Source organism: Mastomys coucha, unplaced genomic scaffold, assembly GCF_008632895.1.
Source record: "Mastomys coucha isolate ucsf_1 unplaced genomic scaffold, UCSF_Mcou_1 pScaffold20, whole genome shotgun sequence".
Lineage (NCBI taxonomy): Eukaryota > Metazoa > Chordata > Mammalia > Rodentia > Muridae > Mastomys > Mastomys coucha.
In genome coordinates, this window is record NW_022196903.1 from 128,659,950 (window position 1) to 128,665,533 (window position 5,584).

At 42.3% G+C, this 5,584-nt stretch overlaps 1 protein-coding gene and 1 long non-coding RNA gene across 3 annotated transcripts in view; one reads left to right on the forward strand and one right to left on the reverse strand.

The window, feature by feature from the left end:
- Dusp16 (dual specificity phosphatase 16) overlaps positions 1-5,584 on the reverse strand; it is an 88,658-nt gene extending 83,074 nt beyond the window's left edge. The window contains exon 1 of the mRNA XM_031383640.1: positions 5,281-5,584. The gene's annotated coding sequence lies outside the window, so the exon portion shown is untranslated. The remainder of the gene's footprint in view (positions 1-5,280) is intronic.
- LOC116099698 overlaps positions 5,408-5,584 on the forward strand; it is a 15,697-nt gene continuing 15,520 nt past the window's right edge. For both annotated transcript variants that reach the window (XR_004122349.1, XR_004122350.1), the window contains exon 1: positions 5,408-5,500. This is a non-coding gene — a long non-coding RNA (uncharacterized LOC116099698). The remainder of the gene's footprint in view (positions 5,501-5,584) is intronic.

Genomic DNA, 5,584 nt, shown 5'->3' on the forward strand with positions numbered 1-5,584 from the left:
CACAAGGCCAAGAATGTTGCTCAGTTGGTTGAGTGCTTTACCAGTAGTATGCAAGAGGACCTAAGAGCTAGATGTACAGAATTGAAAATACTCACCAAAATTGATATATAATGCAGACAATAAGTAGCCCTTACCTCTCTGCATGTATCACCCATAAATATGAAGGGGGTATGAACATGTTTAAAATTAATTATCTTGCTATATAACAACATATATGGTGCATCCTTTCCTATAAACTGTGCCAATCAACTACCACTATCATACAGAGATACTAGATACATACTGCCAAAGCACACAAATCAGGTTAGTTGTAGAGTGTTTAAGTTACAATATTGTGACACTATCTTTTAAAAAAGAAGAAAAAAAGTATGGGGGCAACACCTGTAATCCAGTACTTTAAAGGTACAGGCAGCAGGTTCACAAGTTCAAGACCAGCCTCGACTACATACTGAGTGTTAGATCACCCTAAGCTATGAGACCCTCTCTCTCAAAAAAAAAAAAAACCATTAGAATATCATAATCAAAATAAGTTATTCAGAATAACTGGGATGGGGATGGACATGTACCTCAATTGGTGAATACTTGCCTAATATATTTGAAGCCCTGGGTTCAATATCTAGTACCACCCAGAGAGTAATAGTGCAGGTTTGTAATCCCAGCTCTTAGGATATGGGAGGTCAGAAGTTCAATGTCATCATAGCCTGGGATGCATATGACCCTACCTCAATTAATTAGAAAAATAACAGACGAGTAACTGGAACTGAAAGAGCTCTCTATAACTTCCCTCATCTTTGTTTTATTCTAGTCATCTGACAGGACTTTTCCAAGTACTATTTATTTGTTTGTGGTATTTATTGTTGTCCTTATTGTGCTGTTATGTCTTCTCTTCTCAGACTATAAAGTTAGTTCATAAGGACAAAAACTTTATTTTCAGTAGACAGCATTCAGCCATAAATTTGCTGAATAAGCAGAAGGATAAACAGTTACTCTTCAACCTCTGCAGTTTCCCTTCAACAATGCACAGTATGCATAGCCATCCTTTAAGGTCAGGGTCAAATTCTGTTATCTCGGAACTACATCCTTGAGCCTTCCAATCTCTTTTCTCCTTACACAGTGAATCTGGTTCTTACTGCTCTCTAAGAACTGTTTATCTTTGAATGCACACACGCGCACATACCTTAAAATTCTTACAACCTTTTATCCTTAAGAGCATAGACCTGTGTCCAAAACACTTAGTATCCATGTAAATAGCATGCCTTATCCTGGAGCACTCAGGAGACAGAGGCAGACAGACAGATCTCTGTGCATCTGACGCCAGCCAGAACTAACTAGTGAGTTCCAGGCTGGCCAGAGATACAAAGTGTGGCTCTGTTTTAAAAATAAATGAATTAGAAAAAAGAAAGTATATCTTTAATGAATGTTTTTCTTGATTTGTATGTGAGTCAATTTGGAAATTTAGTTAATTACCTGAACATCTTCTGATTTATCCCTTCTGAACCAAAAGGAAACTGTAACATGGGTTCTTCTACTTTAAACTTAACTCTGGGAATTAAGTTTTATGCTTACATATAGTTATATAATCACAATAATACATCACCTCACCCCTAGATTGTGTTTTTATATAAAAACAAAAAACAAAAAACAGAAACCTGACTTTTTGGTGACTAGAGAGAGAGACCTACATAACTAGCTAATATCAATCAGGAGGAAGATGACGATTTTTTTCTTCTTCTTGTTGTTGAAGTACCGAGGGGTATTTTTCCACTTATACCTCCTTCCTTCCATCCCAAGGTGGATCCTATTTCCTCCTATACTGGTCATACACACACACACACACACACACACACACACACACACATGCACACACGCACATACACACACATATACACATATACACACACACACACGCACGCACATGCACACAGACTGTCATCTCCTATACTGGTCATACCCCTGGCACACATACATATGCACACGCACAGTGTGTCATCTCCTATACTAGTCATACCCCTGGCACAAACACACACGTGCACACACACACACATACACACACACACACACACACACACACACACACACACACACACACGTACCCGCACACAGAGTGTCATCTCCTATACTGATCATACCCCTGGCACACACATTCACACACACAGCGTCATCTGCCTTGATTCTTCTTTTGAACCACTCATCTTCCTCCAGTCATGTATCTGATTAAATGTCTAACCTCCTATCTCAGTCAGTGTAAGAGAATGACCCCTTCTTAAAGTATAACGCTGATTCTTTACCTCCGGCCAGCCTTCAGAACCCTTCCTTCATAAAGCCAATCCTTTATCTATCTAAATGACAGAAATGTATAAAAATGACAGATTACCCACAACACAAGTCAATCTGGAAAATGACATCTGGCTTTGAAAGGTATGTAGCTTTGGGCTAAGATTTACTTTATGATTTTGCTTAAATCAACATTATTAAGATTTTTTCTTATGATGGTGAACATCAGTCTGAAATTTAAAATCTGACACAGTTATTAATTTAAAGACAACCAAGCATCAAGTGTATTTTGTTTCCTATGAAGTCTTTTTTAACATGTTTAACCTGTTGAAATATATTGAAAAACTTATTTTCTGTTATGCTTGGTTATCTTCTGGGGGAGTTTTAAGGGAAGTGAGATTTCCCTATATTAATCTACTTTTTCAAGTTATGGTATCTTCTGTTTGAGAACTCAAGGCACTTAAAAAACACTGGTGTCCAATGAAATTATTAATCCAGATAAGATACAACAGAAAACTGTCTTTGTTGGAAATATCAGGAACACATGAGAATCTAGGATAAATTACACTGGTAAATTACATCAAGTTATATTTAACAGGACTTTATGATTGGTTGAAAATAGAAAAGGCTTAACAATGAACAGTTATATAAACTTGTTTAGTATATTAAGCCCAGGTAATGAAAATTCTATGAAACTCAATTTCCTAATTCAGGCAGTTAGAGGAAAAAAAGGATATTTTAAACTCCAACATTGTTCCTGCTCTTCTCTAACTCCAGCCAAACTTCCCTTTAAGCTTCCCAGACTTACTCTTTTTCCATGAGGGAGGGAACATGGGTTCACACCTAGGACCTCAGCTAACCCAGGCCAGACCTACTCTTAAACTAGCTGACTTCTGCCTCCTCTTTTCCACTCCACAAATAAACTTCAATGTGTAAGAAAACAGGAGGGAGGGGAGTTGAGTTACCCCGATCTTCCTCTTTGACCCCTCAATTACTATAATTAAACCTCTGGTCAAATAGACCAGGAACCTTCAATTTCATATTAACATTTTAATTTTATAGGTACTCAATTACATTCACCAAACTGAACTAAGAGACAAGAACTTCCAAACTGAACAGAGTGAGGGGTGGGGAGGGAGTGGGTAACTGTGTACTTCTGTTCCTAGCCCTGTCCATTAAAATTTACCATCAGAAACACTAAAGTAAAATCAGCACAGTTTTAGGATAAGTATTTCACTTGAGTTGCTGAGATACAGAGGGTAAAATAAAACAAAAAACTGTAAATATCATTATCAACAGTTTATACTTTTTAAACATCAACTTATTCACTACTAAAATTCAAAATAAGCTTATTTCTAATTTTCTCTCCATTTGGAACTCTGGTAAACACAAAGTATTACACCTAAAAACTAATAATTCAAGCTGAAGTTCTGTATTTGTACATAAGATGGTAAATGTTAAGAAAATATTAACATCCCACAATGTCTTTAAACACAGTAAATTCCACAGCTTTATTTTTAAAGACAAAACCCTTTTACAGTGCCTAGTCACATTTTGACTAAAGGACAGAAAGCCACAAATACTTCAGTTTTCAGTTTACTTCTCCAAGCTGCTGGTCTTCACCAAATAGAGAATTCTAGAAATCTAAATTACAGCTTCCCAAAGTGTGCTCACTAATATATGTGATTCTCGAGTAATTAAAAAGAAAATATCTCAATTGTTAAGCTTGTTTCCCCTTCTTTTGAAATTTACCCTTTAAAGTTTTTTCTTTAAGGGAGGTGGAAAAGTGTACGTTTTTTTTCAGGAAGTAGTTGCTAACTGTATGTACTATCAAGCTCCACAGAGTGGTTAAAGAGGCTTTTCCCCGATAATCTATTTCAGAGAGAGAGAGAGAGAGAGAGAGAGAGAGAGAGAGAGAGAGAGATCGCGAGCAGGAGAGAACACATACCTGGCCATTTTCCCAGCAGGTTCGATAGGTTTGCTTCACTTGTAAGAGCAGAGTATTTACTTACAATCTTAAAAGCAAAGTGGCACCCAGCGCACTGTGTAAATAAAAACTTCAGAGGTTTTAAAAACCCTCTTCCTAACTCACTTCCCCTTAGTTCAAGGGGACGGCACAGCCAACCCCACAGCAAATGAGATTATGCAACAGGTTTTTCCTCTCTAATCATGGACTGATTAGAGGTGTGCGTTCTCCAAACAATCTGAGACACACAGGACTTCAAACTACCAGGGATCTTGGCAACAGACGTTTAGGAAAAGTCCTTTCGAATTCTGCAGTAGCCATTCATTTTAAGATCTCCTTGTACTTTCCCCGAGTGTATTATCAGCTTTCTGTAGGAAACAACCCATCGCCCGCTCTAGAAGAGTTTGCATGTATGCATGTCCTCCGCCGGGTTTGTTTGTTTTTTTTCCACGTGAAACTGCACCATACACACAGCCCGTCCGTTGTTTGCCCGTTTTAATTCTCACATTTTACAACTACTGTAAATAAAGAAGTCACCGACGGACCGTTTTTCCCTCCAACACCAAGACGGGAGCCCCGGGATGAACGTGGAGGTTTGGGGGTTGGTTTTTTGTTTTGTTTTTCCTCGAGGGGGATGAGTTTAAGGAAGCGACACCAACGCTCCCCAGGTGGCCCCGCTGCCTGCACACCAGGTGAATTTGGGATAAGGGAAACAGCCAGGCCGGGGCCCCACTTGGCAGGCGTGTTGTGTAACAACAGTCTGGAAGTGAGCAGCTTCGCCCGCCCAGGTGCCCGCGACCCGCGGCCCGGAGCTCGCCCGGCCGGCCGCCGGCTCCGCTCCGCTCGGCGCCGCGAGGCCCTCCGGGGCGCCCCCGCAGCTCGGGCCGACCCCCAGCGCGGCCTACACGCCCCTCCGCCGCCGTCGCCGGTCCCGGCCGCCCTGGCCCGCCGGCCCCCGGGGAGAGCGCGCGGCGGCCCGCACGAGGTGCGGACGCGCCTCCCAGCCGGCCCGCGGCCCGCCGCCCGCCGCGGACACTTACGTGAGGGGCCGCCGGCTCCAGGCTCGTTGAGGGGAGCGAGCGTTGTCACCGCGTCGCCCAGCCGCCGCTCGCGCGTCCTCCTCGCCGGCCCGGGGCTTCTCCTCTGAGGGGTGGGCGGAGAGCTTAGCGAGAGCCCGGGCGTTTGCAACTTTTCCTTCGCTTTCTCTTCCACCGCCCCCCGAGAGGGAAGAAAAATGTCTACAAGGATGAAGAAGTGGAGGTAAAGTTGGGGGGTCCGCGCGGGAAAGGCGAGAGGGGGAGGGTGGATGGCTGGAAATGGGATGAGAGCCCCCCCCCAAACGGT